At 33.4% G+C, this 18,673-nt stretch overlaps 2 long non-coding RNA genes across 4 annotated transcripts in view; both read left to right on the forward strand.

Annotated features, from left to right (window-relative positions):
- The window catches only part of LOC148603984 (uncharacterized), a 248,006-nt gene that overhangs the window by 87,640 nt on the left and 141,693 nt on the right, over nt 1-18,673 (forward strand). The gene's annotated exons all lie outside the window — the stretch shown is intronic.
- LOC148603989 (uncharacterized) lies at nt 2,379-14,476 on the forward strand. 3 transcript variants are annotated; one of them, XR_015916858.1, is made up of 3 exons: nt 2,379-2,701; nt 2,928-2,982; nt 14,130-14,476. It is a non-coding gene; the product is annotated as an uncharacterized LOC148603989 (long non-coding RNA). The 3 variants fall into 3 exon arrangements; XR_015916860.1 differs by lacking the exon at nt 14,130-14,476 and adding an exon at nt 11,013-11,139; XR_015916859.1 differs by lacking the exon at nt 14,130-14,476 and adding an exon at nt 6,372-7,343.

Raw genomic sequence — 18,673 nt, forward strand, 5'->3', positions numbered from 1 at the left:
ATCTGTAGTGATGGCTTAAAATAAGAAATTAATTTAGCTGGAAATATTATTAATGCAATCATGTTAATTCTGAAATGACTTGTATCTGAATCTATTTCGAAAGAATGACTAGTGGGATTAATCAAGTAATGAAATTGCTCGTTCTTGTTTTTTCTGACCTAGTTAATATATTTTGTTAAGTACACGAAACCTAATTTTGTATCACAAAACACCCCCTTTTTAGTTAGCAGCTGCCCTCAGTTGTTTAAAAACACAAGAATCCATAAAATCATCAACGTACATGTAATAAATCTATAATAACAACATAAATGACAGCTTAAGGTATATATACATATATAAGATAAATGTTAAGAACAATTATTATTTTTTTTAGTGTGAAGAAGTACAAGTTAACAAAATATATACATAGAATAAACAATATTTGTAATAATGTCACATAGGCAAACACAAATATATAAATAATAACATAAATTGGATGTCGTCAATGAAATTACAACAATTGAACGAGTGTCGATGCAACTGCGTACAATACCACCTACTTAGAGCGTGTTCAGGAATGAACAGACTCCTTGTAGAAGACCACAAGTAAAATCAGCGATGACAAGTATGCGCAAGAACGATATTCGTTGCTTGTGCATGTACAATCAATTACAAGTATATTTTGTATTATGAATATGAGTATAGGAAAAGTATAACGTCTATGAATTATGTGTAGTCAAAGGCTAGCCATCCATGATATGGTAAGGAAAGAACGTGTAGAAAGTAATTATCATCCTGGGATAAAAATCAAATCTTTAAGTTATGTTTGTTTTGGAAATTGTATATCATCTTCTTTAAAATATAATTCACGCTGATGTGATTTCAAACAAGACCGAAATCTGGCGCTATGGAAGCATACCCATTTGTTAGTATGAAATGAATGAAATATAAGTATTCCTTTCCATCTTTGAAGGATAAATATATTTTTTTAAATCACCCAAAACAAACTGTAAATCCTCACTAGAAGTGCTTGAGAAACCACAAAATATGACAATGTATACACTGTTATTATTAAATTTAAAATCAAACGGAAAAAAACTAATTTTAAAGCTAATTTATGTCAGAATGTAAACAAAATGTAAAGATGGATAGATTGAGTACATTGGCGGACTTATCTTTAAGGACATAGAGTCACCATTATTTCCCGTTACAAAAAATATTATCACTGGAAATATCGGTCGAGTTTTTCTTTGGCTCGTTCCATTGAATCGGATATCTTATACCATTGTGAGTTGCTACTATATAGGCGAAAAATGGATGGGATAGTATGGTTTTGATCTTTATAGAATTAAAATATGAAATGTGTTTTTATTGATGGAACACGTATCGAACGACTGGATGTTCTGTCAATAACTATAACATTTGCCCATTCTATACTAAGTCTTGGGGGAAAAGAAAAATTGTCGACTGAATCAGGTAGATTAAAATAATAAGAAGTAGTACAAACCGGAAATGTTAGGAATGACACTAAAGCACATTGTTTTCCATCTATAATTTCGAAACAAATCATGGTCTGGGAGGCAGTCATTTTGATATTATATTCACTTAAAATGCAGATTCCTAATAGTATCAAAAAGGAACCTGCGAACAGTATGTAATCCCATTTAATACTATAGCGGATTGTTTGAGCCCATTGATTTATTCATGGTGCATCGGTGGTAGGGAAAGTGAAGATAAAAGAATCCTCTGAGCGTAACGGTTTATGAAATGTTAATGCCGCAGCGATAATATGGAATTTGTAAATGAGGCAAACCGTAGCGAGTGTGTTTAGAAAGCCCAAGACAAAAGCTACAAATGACAACAAATCATTAAGAGTCGGCCAACTTTTGTTATTATCAATTTGTAAGATATTGGGTTTAATTTTCTCTTGAATGAATCTAAAATCACAATTCTGTTTGATTGAGCCATGGTTATCGAAATAGATATCTAGGACACAATCATTAGTGGTATTATTAATCCGATGGAAAGTAGGTTTAGAAAGACAGTGTCTAGGGATGGTATCGGTGCATTTACCAATAGTATAACTCGAGAGGTTGGCATACAATTGTTTATCTTCTGTGATTACTAAATAGTCCGGAAGATGTTTAATAATACTTGACTGTGTAGTGGTATTATGGACTGGGACATGAAAGGACGTCTATCCGATGACGTTTAAAGGCAATCCTCTACAATAGTAAATACAGTTTTCATCATTTTTAGATTTCGATAACTGGTAAATCACATTTTTATCTAATACATTTCACTTAGTGAAGAGTTTTTTTTTTTTAAATTAGTCTTAAATTGTAATTGCATGTTATGTGGAAATATGTGTATATATTTAAAAAAAAAAAAACATATATATAAATCATATATCTGTTTTATCGGTTTGCGCCAAGTATGCACCTAATACAAGAACATACTATATAATGACCAGACGGTGTGTCTAAACACCCTCAAATTAGTTTGTCCCACTTCAATATGATTCTATAATCTCATATGTTCTAGATATATATGACTTTCTATTACATTGTTCTAATGATTATTTTTGTCTTTCTGTTGCAGATTGTCTAATCATTTAATGCTCTGCCTTGTCCATAGAAAATTTTATTGTAGGTAACAACTCAGATGTGAACATGATAGACGACTCTTATGATCTAACTAACAACAGAACTTGATGATAGTGGTAAATAAATACATTTTCTTTCGCTAAAACTGGAAACCAATATTTTTTTGTTCGCATATATCGTGTCATTTGATAATTATGCATTTGAGAGCTATATGTACATTCAATTACTTCACTATTTCCTTTTACAATTACACTTACAGAAAGGTAAAAAATAATGGTTTTCAAGGAGAATATGCATTGTCATTATTTTGAAATATGAAAGGGGTTATGACATTCTTTATAGTAGTAGCTGTATCCAGGAGAGACAGGACAGTTAAAGCAACACCTTTATTAAGATGGTAAGTACTTTAATTAAGTTGTAAGATAAGAATTTCAGTTTGATATAAACATTCTGGATACTAAGGTGGATACAAAGTATACAATATTCAGTTTCGATGTTCATGATAACTAATATTCAAGACGTATTTTTCAGACACTTTTAAGTCAGCCTCATATCTTGACCTACTCGTAGAAATCGATGGTAAAGGAAAACTATTGACCAAACCTTACGACAAACGTGATGACTTTTCATTGAGAATTGTCAACTTTCCTTTCATCTGTGGCAACATCCCTTTGGCTCCTCCTTATCGAGTGTTCATATCACAACTCATACGTTATGCCAGAACTTGCCTAAACCACGCAGACTTTTTGTATCGCGCTAGAACTCTAACAAATAGGCTTCTGGAAGAGGAGTATGTTGCTACAAGATTGAAGTCATCACTACAGAAGTTTTATTGTCGTCATCATGAACTCGTGGATTGTTATGATGTATCCATCAGCACCATGACAACTGTTTTATTCAATGGGTTATAGTTTACCTTTCCTCGTTTGTCTACCCCGAACTTGATTTTTTTATGAGCAACTCGGCGAGTGTTTCTAGAAAAGCAGAGGACGCTTACCCTACCGGTGCACCTGGTTCATGCTCCCACTTTTTAGTGGAGACCGAGTTGCTCATTTACTTTTGTTACTTTGTATGTATGACTTTAGTTACTGTATGTTCTTTGTTGTGTGTGTCTGTTTTCCGTGTCTTTTCTTTGTCCGTGGATTACATTTTTTTGATTACCGCTATAACCTTGGTTCCCTGAATGCGTACAGAGTTGAGTGTGTTCTATACACACATAATTTATTTAAACTTCAAAGTTTTGTGTCATATTTAAAAGAACATTGTAGTTAATTGGTTATGGTGTATAGAATAAAGCATATTTTAATGAAGCACGGGATATTTTGTCCATTTCAATAACCTTATGCAAATTCTAATATGCCGCTTACAGTCCGTTTACTTGTTATGTCACTTTTTAAACGTCCAATGGTAAGGCAATCGCCTCACATCATATCTTGAGATTTGAAATAAAGTATTGAATATAAAAGTGTGTCTTGAGTATTATTCATAATACATGCAAATTTCAACAATAAGACTGAAATTTAATTATGGTATTTTATCTGTTCCTGCATGTACAAAAAACACAAACTTATAATTTGAAGTACGACAAAGTTAACGCGCAACTAGCCAGCTCTCCCTAAAATCAAATGAATCTTCAATGACGTGTTCAAAATAAAAACTATTATATATTTTGTTATTTGATTTGACAACGCTTTTTGTTACACTATTTTCTCTACAGAGTTTACTGTAGCCACTTTCCTATACGACATGTACACGTTTGTAAGTCTAAATTCCCAGCTGTATATTTTACCATGTTTGTCCTAAAATAATTCAAAATAAAATTCTTGTTTTCAAACCGCGAAATTTCTGGATGCTAAGGGTCTGCATACGAGTATCTAAATAAAAAAAAAATACGCTTAATTTTAACACACTAATTTCCTTTTGAATACTAATACTTTATTGTAAAATAAAATTACGAATTTACATATCCATGCAGATTAAATTTCCTAAACATATAACGCGTTAAGTAATGTATTCAGGCGCGGATCAAAACACAACTGCTGGTAAAATATTCAATATAACATTCTCGTATACATGCATTTATAGATGTGCCAAGAAATTTGATTACATGATGAAAATAATAATGCAGCACCGAAAATAAATAATAGATCCAATGACCCAGCATTGAGGTATACACCCTTAGTTATACATGCGATAATGCTGTCCAACAGATATTATACGCCATCTCATAACTTCAAACGTGTCATAGTTTTCCTTTCCTCTTTCGTCTACCACGAAGTTGACTCTCTTATGAGCAACCCACCGAGTGCTTCTAGAAAAAAGCAGAGGACGTTTACCTTACCGGTGTTCCTGGTCCATGCTCCCAGTTTTTAGTGGAGTCCGAATTGCTCATTTGCGTTTGTAAATTTGTTTGTATGAGTTAAGCTATTTTATGTTCTTTGTTGTGTATGTCTGTTTTCAAAATCTGGTCTTTGTTCCTGGATAACATTCCTTTGATTACCGCTGTAACATTGGTTCCCTTGATTACTCTTTTAAATTGAAAAGGCACTTGTTTGTACTTTAGTGTGCTATGTCAGTAATAATACAATACCCACCTATTTATGCATGATGTCACAAGTTTTGAATCAGGTTGTGTATAATGATCAAGAAACTACTGGATATATAGTGCATGCCATTTAATATAGAGCATTTCTTCAGTTTACAAGAATCCCCCGCTCGATTCCCTCGTCTTTTGCCCATTGACTTCTGCCGACGTAATGTCATAGGTGCAGTTAGCATTGTCACCTGATGAAAAACAAAACAAATCCCCAAAGCCGATAAATCGTCCCTTTGCATAGTAAGGGTTAAATTATACTTCATGAGCTGGTATATAGAAGATGTTTCAGGTGAAATTATTTTTTTTTAAATGATGGGAGCAGCATTTCTGACATATACGTTATTTTGGCGTGATCCTTAATATAATAACTTATGTTTGACAAACTAATATGTTTATTCAATTAAGCATTTGTCATGTGTCGCGGAACTGCATTATTGTTGCTTGATTAGTACCGGATTATTCTCACCAGCAACTTTGTGGTTGCTGCTGGCGGTGCAGGACATACACATCATTCCGGATACCCCTTTTTATGGGAGTTCTTATTGCTAGTGCTTCAGTTTTTTTTTGTTTTGCATTACGTCTTGTTTCCATTATTGTCAGTTGTTAGATGTAATCTTTTTTATTCGGTTGCTACATTGTGAATGTAGATCTTCTCTGTTTTATGTGTTCACGTTCAGGCTATATTTTTGGATTTTTACGTATCGCACTGCTGACGCTTCGACATTCCTTTCGTCGATATTTTTTTATGCTAATATTTTTCAATGATGCGTTATATTATCCGGAGGGCTATACCTTAAATATTCAAATAAGTTTACTACATAAATATCCATATCCACACATAAATGCTAAGTTTAAAACGAATGCAGTAAAAAAAAGTATTGCACATGATAATTTTAATATCGCTTTAGTTCAATTTACGATTTAAGTACCAGTTCACATACAATTTAAACACTCGTAATGGTAAAGTGATGCATGGTGTAAAAAAAAAAAAAACAAAAAAAAAAAAAAAAAAAAAAAAAAAAAAAACATACAAAAACAAACGGTGTTTTTTTTTTCAGTCTACATATGCTATACTTTTACACAACGTAATCATTTCTGCATTCAGATATGCACGTTTTACAAAACATTATACATTTGGCTCACTCTATAATCAGTCATACGAAACCAAAGCAAGAACGATACCTTTGTAGAATGCCAACTTCATGTACAAGGATGACATTCCTGGGTTATTGCTGCTGATGGATTTTGAGACGGCCTTTGATACTGTTGAACGGTCCTTTATGGAAGAGACTTTGGACTTCTATGGTTTTGGTCCGACCTTCATTAAGTGGATCAACACATGCTATTTAGACATTTCTAGTACATTTCTGAATAATGGACACCTGTCAGCATTGTTTACTTTAAAAAGCGTGTGCGCCAGGGTGACCAGCTGTCACCTTACCTGTTTATTATTTAGAGTTGCTGAGTGCAGCGATTAAAATGACCAAAATGTGTCCCGTGTCATGGTAGAGGACTCTGAGTTCTTACTTAGTCAAAATGCGGACGACTCTTCTTTAATTCTGGATGACAGTGAAATGTCATTAGAAAATTCCTTATATCTCTTTGACAAATTCTCAGAATGTGCTGGTTTGAGAGTTAATATTGACAAGAGAGAAGCAATATGGATTGGTTCAAGAAAGGGGTGTGGGGAGGAAATTCTTCCTCACAAAGATTTTAAATGGAATCACGCGGGAAGGTTGAAATTACTGGGCATATGGTTTGAATTAGCAAAGGTTAACAAAACCATTTGCAATTTTTATGATAAATTCAGAGCATCAAGTATCTACCTAACACATGGACCTACAGAAAACTGACATATATCGGAACGATAACTGTTATTAAGACCTTAGCTCTTCTTATATTAGTTCAGGTGTTAACAGTGCTTAAAAATCCCCCAGTACCAACCTAAGGGAGATTCAAAATATTTTCTTTAATTTTCTTATGAATGAAAACTGAGACAAGATAAAGTGATCTGTCATTATTAATGATTTTTAGGAAGGGAGTCTTAAAATTCCAGATATTGTATCATTTTGTTACAGCCTTCAGTTAAGTTGGCTTTATAAACAATTAAATCCTAAAAAATTCCTCCCCTTGGAAAATTATCTTGATAGATTATAAACACAGATGGGGTGGTGATAAGATATTGCATGTCAGCTCTGAGGGTCTGTATCTTGTGGCACAAAAAAAAACCAAATTCTTTTTTGAGAGATGTAATTATCAATTTTTTTTCTATTTTGAAAGGCACAAAAGATCAAAATGATATGGATGTTGATTCCATTCTAAAAAAATCCTTTGGCTTAACCTATTTTTGTATATGGGGGAAAAACTGTACATTAAACTTAAGTTCTCAGAGAATGGTATATTTTTCATAAATGATATGATATCTAATCTGAATAGTTTTATAGTTTTTATTCTTATGGTGAATTTAAAAGGGAATACAATGTAAATGTTAACTTTTGAGAATATTATGGAATTATCGGTGCCATACCAGACAGATGGGTAACATCAATTGGTAATTTAATAAATTACCAAACATTGCAGATAAAGTGATAGATTTCATCAAGACAAATTTCCAAAATATGTAGATATATTTATAAGATATATTAAGAGAGATAAAATTGATTCCCAACAAAAAATTGGAAAATGAATTGCATTCTGAATTAGACGATTGTCATAATTTTATTCTATGGCCTTTTTAGCCACAAAAAAGTCCTTTTTACACCATTTCCAGTTCAAATCACTTCATGGCATTCTTCCATTTATATAAATGTAACTTTAAAGTGACTGAGCTCTGTACTTTTTATTCACAGAAAAAAGAGAAACGTGTTCATATTTTTTTGGGAGTGTAATGTGGTTCAAAACTGTTAGCTTTCTTTAAATAATTGGTTTGATGAGCTAGGTATTTAAATACTTTTCAATGCAAAAAAAAAAATATTTTTTGGGTAGATGAGGAACATCCTTTAAAAAATGTGGTTAACCATGTGCTACTGTTTTTGAAGTATTACATATTTAAGTGCAGATGTAAAAAAGTTATCCGTGTGTTAATGGTGGAATAGAATACTTAAAACATTGATAAATATTCTACTTGTTACCTATCCCCTACACAAAAAGAGAAAATTATTACAAAACGGATGCCTTTGGATGCGGTAATAGACTAAGTCGATATAACGTTGAATACACGACGTTTAAATTCTGTTGTATATAATTCATAATTATGATGATTTTCATTTCATCAACTGAATTTCTTTCTTGCTGTACAAGTTTGTGTATTGCGTTTGTCTTACATGTTTCCCTTTTCAAAATAAAAATGAATTACAATAAATAAATAAATAAATAAATAAATAAATGAAATAAAAAAAAAAACAATAATAAAATGAAATAAAACATTTTTTTATCTCAAAAGCGCAACGACAAAATGAAGAACTAAGGCTGGTTATGTGATCGGTACCTGTTCCTGAACAAGAAATAATACTAAATTTGTTGAGTTTTTGACATGCACGAATCACTTCATGTCTTGCTTTAGAAAGACTGCCAATTAAATCACAAAATTTAGTCATATAAAATGATAATATGTTTCTATCACATACAATGTAATGAGTTACCAAGAACCCAATAAGACACGAACAATCCATTATATAAAAATGCGTTTAATTTGGTTAAAATGTGCTAAGAATCAAACGTTTCATGGTTCATCGGCGTGTAAAAGCGTAAAACATTTTCAATGAAGCGTGCAAGTGCTTCGTGTACAAAATGTGCCTCCAATCGATGCTTTTATTTACACGCTCATCGCTCATGAAACATAAAAAAAAATGAAACATACCATATGCTTCTGTTATTTTATACCTTTAATAATTTATATATACACTGATCAAGGAAAGTCCACTTAATTGAAGCCATGACCTATTTAAATAGTTCGAAGTTGTGTTTCATTGACTTAAACAAAAACATCACGCGTATAGCCGATTATACAATGAGATTAGCGTATTTTATGATTGTGTAATAAATGTAGTACATTACTTTATAATTAGCAAAGGAGTATTTCAATAAGCTGCTTGTTATTACTTTAAATTGAAAATCCATTCATTTGTACAATTTTAAATATAAGTTGGCATATTCATACTCCCTCTTCGAAAGACAGGAGAATACTGCTTTATTATTGTATCATTTTCTTGTGTCCATGTGTCGGTAACATTTATTTCTCACTTTTCTCAGCAGCTACTCACATCAGCTTGGAGTCAGTAGGATAGCAGAAAGCGCATAGGTAAGGACATATCTAATCACAGGTGGCTGCTGAGGAAGCCATTATGGCGGCGTTTTTTTCAGGATTTTTTTTCGAATTCCAATTTTGATACTGCTCAGACAACCAGTGAGGTCACAACGTAAGAAATCAGAGAACTGAAATAAGGTTAGCATGAACTTTGCAGTATATGAATAATCTTCCAATTTCTGGCTAAAATTCCTTGCCCAAAATTAGTATTTTCTTTTGTTAAGTAATATTTATGACCACTTTTCATTACTTACGGATAACTTCCCATCAGTTTTGTCATTTTGTCATTGAATGTCAGCATCCCGCTCATGGAGAAAATAGCTCGATCATATCAAGGCAAATAAGTATTTTTACTATTTTCTGTTTTGTAACCCACTTTCCATCAATGCATCACCCACCCTGCACTTACATAGGCCTATTTTAAATTAATACTACACGTGTAGTATACATCCCATAAATTATTATAGATAATCATAATTTTCGCCGAGGCGTTTCTAATCTGGCGTTTGTGGCCCTAGTGGCGACAAGCAAAATAAAAATTAGCCTCCCAAGACGATATAAATATTCAGAATACATACAAATATACTGTAGTAGAAAATGAAAAATGCAAACTTCAAGGAGGTCGTTATGGCTAAAAATAGTTAAACATCTATCAAACCTTTATTTTGAACTCTTTTGAATTGCAGTGTAGATGCTGTTTCGAGTATGAAATTCAAAGCACAGGGAATGTTATCAAAGACCATTTGTATTTTGTTTGTTTTATTCGTTTGTTTAATGTTTGATTTTTCACTTGATACAAACTTTTTAAAATCATTTTTTTTCTCGGAGTCTTCAATCAAGGGCGTGACAGAAACAAAGAATATGGCGGTATCTAAAGTCTTTTTTAGTTGGCGTGTGGGTTGTCATTGTTAAGTCATTTCATGTATACACTTGAAAATCTAAACACAGCCATTTACAGTCACATACTGTTGCTAGCACTAATATGCCTCGAACTTTCGAGAATGTCGCCATCGGTTCCTCTCGTTCATAAACTGATAGAGGTAGTGATAATTCATATATAAGTTTACATATTTTATAAATCTAAATTTCCAACAAAACCTTCTGTTTAATTAAATATCACTATAACAATAAAGTTTAAAACATAACACTTCTCTTATATCCGTTGCACCATTTCGTTTATCATAAAGCTAAGACAACGTAGCTTCGAGAATATAATTTGACTTTATTTATATAAACCACAAAAATCCTCAACAATCCTTCGAAATGCAGTGTTAACTAATCAAACGAACGATATTAGTAACGCTGAGGATTTCAACTCTGAAAAAAGAACAAGTACCCTCCATTTCTTCTACATGTATGTATAGCAGAAAAAAATAAACTCAATCATTCTAACCCTAATTTTAGTGGGGGTTTGTGATGATAGAGGTGTCCATCCTTCTGTTACGCAAAAGAGTTCTAATATCTTAATTTTACTCCTCCTACACCACTTAATGGAAATTAAGTAAACTTTCATATAATATTTCAGCTGTAAAATCACTGCATAACCCCTATAAAAGAAGAACCACAACATTTGGTTTTCTAGCCAATGCAGACACAACGAATTTGCTCTTCGGACAATACCAGTCTGCGTCCAGACATGGTTAAGTTTAAACAGGATTATCACTGGTAATATACACTCTTTCAATCTAGACATAAGAGAAAAAAGTCCAAGATAACCAGGAAACATATCCTAACATATGTCATGTCTATAGCATGAGTGTACAGGGGAGATGTGTTACAATTTCTAGCCGCTGTAATGAACATATCTCGACAAAAATTTCAACTTTCAAAAAAGTTAAGTTAAAAATATAAACAAAGTCCTTGGTAATTAGGACATTTTTGTCGAACTTTTCAGAAAACGGATCCCATCATATGGCATATCTACAGGAAGATATCGGATTAATCAAACTAATTTCTCGTGCAGGAAATAACGGACGACTCCCAGTCGAATCATGTTTTTGCTTGTACATATACATGTACATGTATTGTCATAAAGCATATCATATTTACCGTATAAGATATTTCGTATGTGCTCAGTGTATCATCTAAAACACAATATTCATACAATTTACTTCATTTGTCCGTTGAACAGGCAAATTAGATTCCACAAAAGTTTTATTTGAAGGTCAAACGTCACACATGTTATTTTTACTGAGTGATAATTTGAATTAAATAATACGGTATTTTGTAGACCTATCATATGTTGATGGATATCATACAACTCTAGAACATTATCATAATTGCATATCTTGCTTACTTTATTTTTTTCCAAAACGCCAAAACGTCTTGCAGCTTTTAACGGTTTCTAATTTGCACAAGTCTTATAGTCGTCTTCATTAACTCGTGGAATCCATCTGCACCAAGAGAAATGATTTGTTCAACGTGTAATATATTTTCTTTCTTATTACGTCCACCCCGGACTTGTTTTTTATACGCACTCTAACCTTTATGTGCAGCATTGTTCGGGCAACAGAAGAAAAAACAGATATATCGGTCAACTTTTTTCAGTTGCTCAGTTACTTTTGTTACTTTGTATGTGTTATTTTAGTTACTTTATATTTTTTGTTGTGTTTGTCTGTCCTCCATGTCTGGTCTTTGTCCCTGGATTACATTAGTTTGATTTCCGCGAAAATCTTGGTTCCCTTGATTACTCTTCAACTTGACTGAGGAAAAATGTATTAGGTTAACTAAATCGATGCTCTCACACCTGCATTTTTTTGTAGATGAAATATTTGCTAGTAGCTCAACGTTTTACAACTACATTGTAAATGGATCTATTTAAGGACTTATACAAACAAAATTGAAAACAACATGTCTAGACATTTGCCATGGTGTTTTCTTCTTTTTCCTTTTGTTTTGCTTTGATGTAGGGAGGTGCTTCGATATTTTTAATGTCATTGTCAGACTAATTACCAGATTCGTGATATTGATTTAAACACGGTGTGTTTACATTAATGCATTTTCCTTGGTTCCCTTGATTACTCCTCCATAACATGTTAAAGCAAATTCTAAATCCTATCTATTGTTCAGATATAAATTTTATCAATATAGGCTTTAACCATCCTACGAAACAGTTGTCATTTTCCTATTTGTCTTTTATCTTAATTGTTATTTTTTTTTCTAATTATTCTATATTTCACCTGCACTTGCGTATGGAGTGTTCATATCACAACTCATACGTTATGCCAGAGCTTGCCTAAACTACGCAGACTTTTTGTATCGCGCTAGAACTTAAATAAGTAGGCTTCGGGAACACTGTTATGTTGCTACAAGATTGACGTCATCACTACAGAAGTTTTATGGTCGTCATCACGAACTCGCGCATCGTGATGGTGTATCCATCTGCACCATGAAAACTGATTTTTTCAACGGATGATAGTTTTCATTTCCTCGTTTATCTAACCTGGACTTGACTTTTTATGAGCAACTCGGCGGGTGTTTTTAGAAAACCAGAGGACGCTTACCCTACCGGTGCAACTGGTCCATGCTCCCAGTTTTTAGTGGAGTCCGAGTTGCTCATTTACTTTTGTTACTTTGTATGTATGATTTTAGTTACTACAATCTTGGTTCCCTTTACTACTCTTCTATGTGAGACAAAGTAAATGATTTATAGAGGGATTTACTGGGATAATGCGAAAAACATCTTTTATATAACATTATTCGAGTTTAACAAGGAGGCCATGATGTTTTACAATAAACTACATAAACACTGTCATATTTAACTGTAAATTATCTCTGGGAATTCAGGAGTGTACTGAAATGTGTTTTGAAAAGGAGAGGTCACGAATAAGCCGAAATTGTCCAGGAACACTAAATTGGGTAACGGGGTTTAATAATTCTCTGTTTCAAAGATTCTTTAGCTATTTTCCATAAACAATGTCTGAGTTAGTTATGGCTGAGTGATGTTTGTTTGCTATTCTTGATCACCCACAATTCCCAATTCCTAATCTGGTTTTCAATACTCTTGCATATTCTTGCAAATCAATACTTGGGAAGGAGTTGTCAATCTTTGTCCTTGTTCTCTAATCCTGGAACTCTGCTGCCTTTTGATGCATGACGTAGTCCTCTATACAGCCTGCATGCATGGACGTAATTGTAGTTTCTTTGTTTGTTTGTTTTGTTTTTTTTTACACAACTTCCATATGTGTTGTAGACAAAGCATTGCCATGTCTTGAGGTACCAAGGAAGGGCTGATTTTTCTTGGATATGGATGGGTTACCCTGTATTGAAGGGTCTTTGGAAGACTTTGTATACAGAGCCTTCTTGTATATTTCATCTACCATTTTTTGTCATGGTTGTTGATTTTCCTTCCGCAAGACTCTGAAGGACTTATTATAATAATGAAAAACATCATTTCCCCGTAACCCAACTATTTTCCGAATGATACATGAGTTAATTTGAGGCTTCCATTGGAAATGTTTTTAAAATATATTGCCATAAAAAATAAATGTAAAAAGCCTCAGTTCAATCCTAGAAAGACAGTGATTCTTTTGGCTTGAATGAATTGCTTGAAAATTAACCTTGTGTCATTGTTACTGCCAAAGAGTCATTCTCAAGTGAAGATCAATAAAATCACCACACCACATTCTATCTCTAATTGTAGGGAAAGAGAGGAGTACTGGATTCGCAGACTAGGTACTGCAATACCTTACGAATGCAATGACAACATCAAAAGTATAGGAAACCTTTCAAGCCAATATAACAATAGCATGAATATGATGAATTTGTTTGACAAAAATCCAAGACGGGAAAGGAGTCATGGCCATCGCCACTATACGTCACCTAATTTACATGATGTCTCCGTAGATGGTCTCCTTCCTTTCATACAAAAACCTCTTGGACTTTATCACATTAGAACCAAACTTTATTCTATACCTCTAACTCTACTACACTCAATTTACAAAACAAGTCTTGACACTCCTATTTCTGACCCCACCTCATCATTATAAAGACTTGTTGCCATCATTTTGGATATTGGTTTCCATAGACTCTTTGAACCAGTTTGTGTGAAAAGTCAGGATGAAGAAAAACGATCATTTCTTTCACTACCGTTTGTCAACAAAGGTATAGATGCAATTATTTTGGCTAACATCCTCAATCACAAAAAAAACGTTACCAACAAAATTCCTCCATATTTCAAAGACAAATCCATACCAATTATTTCATATTCCTTTACTTTACCCATTGCATCCAAAATTTTCAATTATAAAAGGCTATTGCAGAACCTCGAGATTGAGGACTTCAAGGCTAAACCACCTGACTGTTCTTGCCAAAGCTCTCCATTCAAATATGGTCCTTCTGGGCACGTCGTTACGAGAGATTTAACTATTATCGAAAACGAATCTCTACGTAATACCCTTTCTAAAGGTCCAAAGTACCGTGAACCACGCTCCATAAATTGGAATTATAACTTTAAAGTTCTTATGGATGCCGTCGAGGACTATGCAAGAAAATGGATAAAACGAGAACAAGAAGACATTGATTCTCTGTCAGAGTGGTAAAAGGCCGTGAGGACTTAAATTTTGGAAACGAATGAAAGTTTTAAGTAGGTCAATGAGTGCCATTGGCGACATCAGTTTTCAAAGACTCCGATATAGGAAAAACATTGTCTACTATAAATGACAAATATGTTGTCGTACCAGCAGGCAAAGCCCAAAACAATATTGTTTTTGTCTGCAAAACGTTTTATATCCAATGTTTATTATCAGAGGTTGACGTAGAAAATAATAGCAGTGATAAGACCTATACTGCTACCACTCTCTCCAAAGAAGAGATTTTGGAAAACCATAAATCTGCGCTATCTTCTTTTGGTCTCTCTACCACGGACGATGATTGTGATTTACCGCCTATGTACTGGATTCCTAAACTTCACAAGAATCCATACAAACAACGGTTCATAGCTGGATCTGCAAAATGTACCACCAAACCTCTTTCAAAAATGTTAACTTCTATACTCACAACTGTCAAAGATGGTCTGCATTCCTACCACAACACTTGTTACTCCCGTAATGGTATTAATTCAATGTGGATCCTGAAAAATTCGAAAGAATTTTTGGAGACAATCAGTTCAAGACTATTATCTGAATATAATAGCATTAAAACCTATGATTTTTCAACACTGTATACTTCTATTCCTCATACTCAGTTAAAACCCCGACTTAAAAACATTATACATCGTTGTTTTTCCAAAAAAGATGGTACACCTAGATACAAATATATAGTTCTTGGTAGAAGTTCCTCATACTTTGTAAGAAATAAGTCCAAATCATCTTCCAAATATACAGAGGAAGATGTTTACAAAATGCTGGAATTTTTAATCGACAACATATTTGTCCAGTGTGGTGGACCTGTTTTTCAACAAACCGTCGGCATTCCAATGGGAACAAATTGTATGAATATGTAGGTACATTAGAATGTAAAGTCATAGTTTTCTTTTCCTCGTTTGTCTACCCCGGACTTGACTTTTTATGTGCAACTCGGCGGGTGTTTCTAGAAAAGCAAAGGACGCTTACCCTATTGGTGCCCCTCGTCCATGCTCCCAGTTTTTAGTGGAGTCCGAGTGGCTCATTTACTTTTGTTACTTTGTATGTATGATTTTAGTGACTTTATGTTCTTTGTTGTGTATGTCTGTTTTCCATGTCTGGTATTTGTCCCTGGATTACATTCGTTTGATTACCGCTATAACCTTGTTCCCTTGCTTACTCTTAAAGAAAACATATTTCGTCTCATAACATAACATTTTGTAGGTTAAACCTGGTCTAGAACTGCTAGTAGTCCTTTGTTTATACATTTATGTAACGTATAATCAGTTTCTTCTATTTCTGTTCTAACAAAGTACACCTTTAACTGTATTTATGTTGTGTTTTATTCTGTAACTTGTTTTTCCATAGTAGCCAGATTTAAATTGGAGAAGATTATGGTTACTGTAAATTACCTTAACCCGGTCGCATTTATTGCGCCTGTCACAAGTCAGGAATTTCAGGCATCTCTATAAATTGTCTCTATTCACTTTCAGTTTACTTCAATGTTGCTGGAGTATATAAGGGCAGTTATTTCGTTATATCTGCGTATAATGTATGTTTTTGGGGACCAAGTTATAGCCTGTTCTGTGATATGAATAGTTTTTTCTGCGTTCATTGAAGAACAAAAGGGGCCCTTAGCGGACATTTTTCATACAGGTGAATGTTCATCATTTCCATTCTCGTTATATCAACATGTTGTTTGTAATCAAAACTTTCTGGAGTTTTATCCCTTGAAATATCATCAGCTTCTCGACAATTTGGCACTAGTTCAACTCGTGGATGAGGAAAAGTCTGTAAACAAAGTATTTTTGTTTATTGTTTATACATTCAATATTTTAGATAATATGGATGAGAGAAACGTCCAATATGTCGACATTTGTTGTATAATGGGTTGCTGCAATTTGCAATGCAGCTTTTTCAAATCAGCAATTATTCTGTAGATTCCAACATTAAAAAACGCCACTGCAAATTCTAAATTATATGTTTCCGTGAGTCTTTTCTCCTTTATGTCTAGTTTTTATTCTGGATTATATCTAATTGGATTATCGTTTGAACCATGGTTTTGGGCGACAAAAAGTTTAGCGAAAATCAAAACGAAATGAATGTTATTCAGGGAATGAGACCAAAAAGTGAAAACAGTGAAAACAGACACACACAAAAAAGAACATACATTAACCGAAATAATGCGTACGAGGTAACAAAAGCGTATGCGGAACTCGGACTCCACAAAAAAAGTGGAAGCATATGACCCAGGTGCACCGGTAGGGTAAGCGTCCTCTGCTTTTGTAGACAAATGTCTATTACATTTGCTATACTATTACAGAACTTAATCAGAATACCGTCGGATGAGAGCGTAAAAATTACACAGAGACACGTTTCATTTTTTTGGCACGCTTTTATTTATTACCATGATCAAATGTTTGCGTTTTCATATATATCGCTTATTATATTCTACGTTTTATTGTGTTTGTTTTCTTATCTTATTCTAATACACTCCCTATGTAAGCGTTTATGGTTGTATTACCAACTTGGTTTTGTATACTTATGGCAAGCAAAACATCAATATCCGGTTTGTACCTTCATTTTCAGGAGCTGAAAAACAGCATAATGGCAGCTCCATTTGCGTATACTTGTATATGTGCGATTGAGAATCAAACCAGTCTCGGAAAATATTCGCTAGTTTCAATGATTAAATTGATCATAGCTTTTCCAAGATAGTGTTAGTCATAATAATTTGCGATATGGCGCCCAGATGTTTATGAAAATAAATTAATCAATATTACCCATAATTCCCGGGTAATACAAATTGCGAAACGAAAATGAAACAAAACAAAACGAAAATAAGTGATAAAAGAAAGAATCAAATTCGTTAAAAAATGAAATCATAATAAAACAAAATTAAAACGGTACCAAGCGAAACAGAATGAAGCGAAATTAAATTGAATAAACGAGTTTTTTTCAGACTTTTGTAAATTATAAGAAACCACTGCCGGAAATTCGAACCAAAGACATTTCAGACCATGACAACCAATAATTCCTTATGAATGCCGGACATTTCGGTCAATTGACATATCAGACCATGGCAATTAGTATAATGCTTCAGGACATATATCATTACAAAATTTACCGTGTTTGAAGGTTACAGGTATAATATATCAAATCAGAGCTGACAATAATTATCAAAATTGTTTTTAATTACTGTTTCATCGGGACCGTTAAAAGGTTTCACCTTCATCATATTATGTTTATTATGAAAATCTTCGACCATTCACACATCATTTATTTTAAATCATGATGTGTTGTTAAATTGTACCTCTCGGTAACTCGTCTCGGGAGCTTCATTTTTGTTTTTTTGGATTATTTTCCAGATTATTATCACTTGCAATATGACGGTAGCCACCGATGGTGTAGAACAAACTTATTTGAATTGCTGCAAATCGGACGCTTTTTTACTTTCGCCGATAATTTTGGAATCATGCACTATCTACGACGCCCAATTATGGTTCATTAATGAATATATGGACTTGATATCGGATACTAGATAACACCCACTTTCAATATGAAAAAATCCACTGGTATGCTTACACTTGCGAAGCACTTGAGCCGACTCCCGATTTTATTGCAG

This window comes from Perna viridis, chromosome 11, assembly GCF_037379345.1.
Source record: "Perna viridis isolate PV_CMFRI_1.1 ecotype Kerala chromosome 11, ASM3737934v1, whole genome shotgun sequence".
In the NCBI taxonomy this organism is placed as follows: domain Eukaryota; kingdom Metazoa; phylum Mollusca; class Bivalvia; order Mytilida; family Mytilidae; genus Perna; species Perna viridis.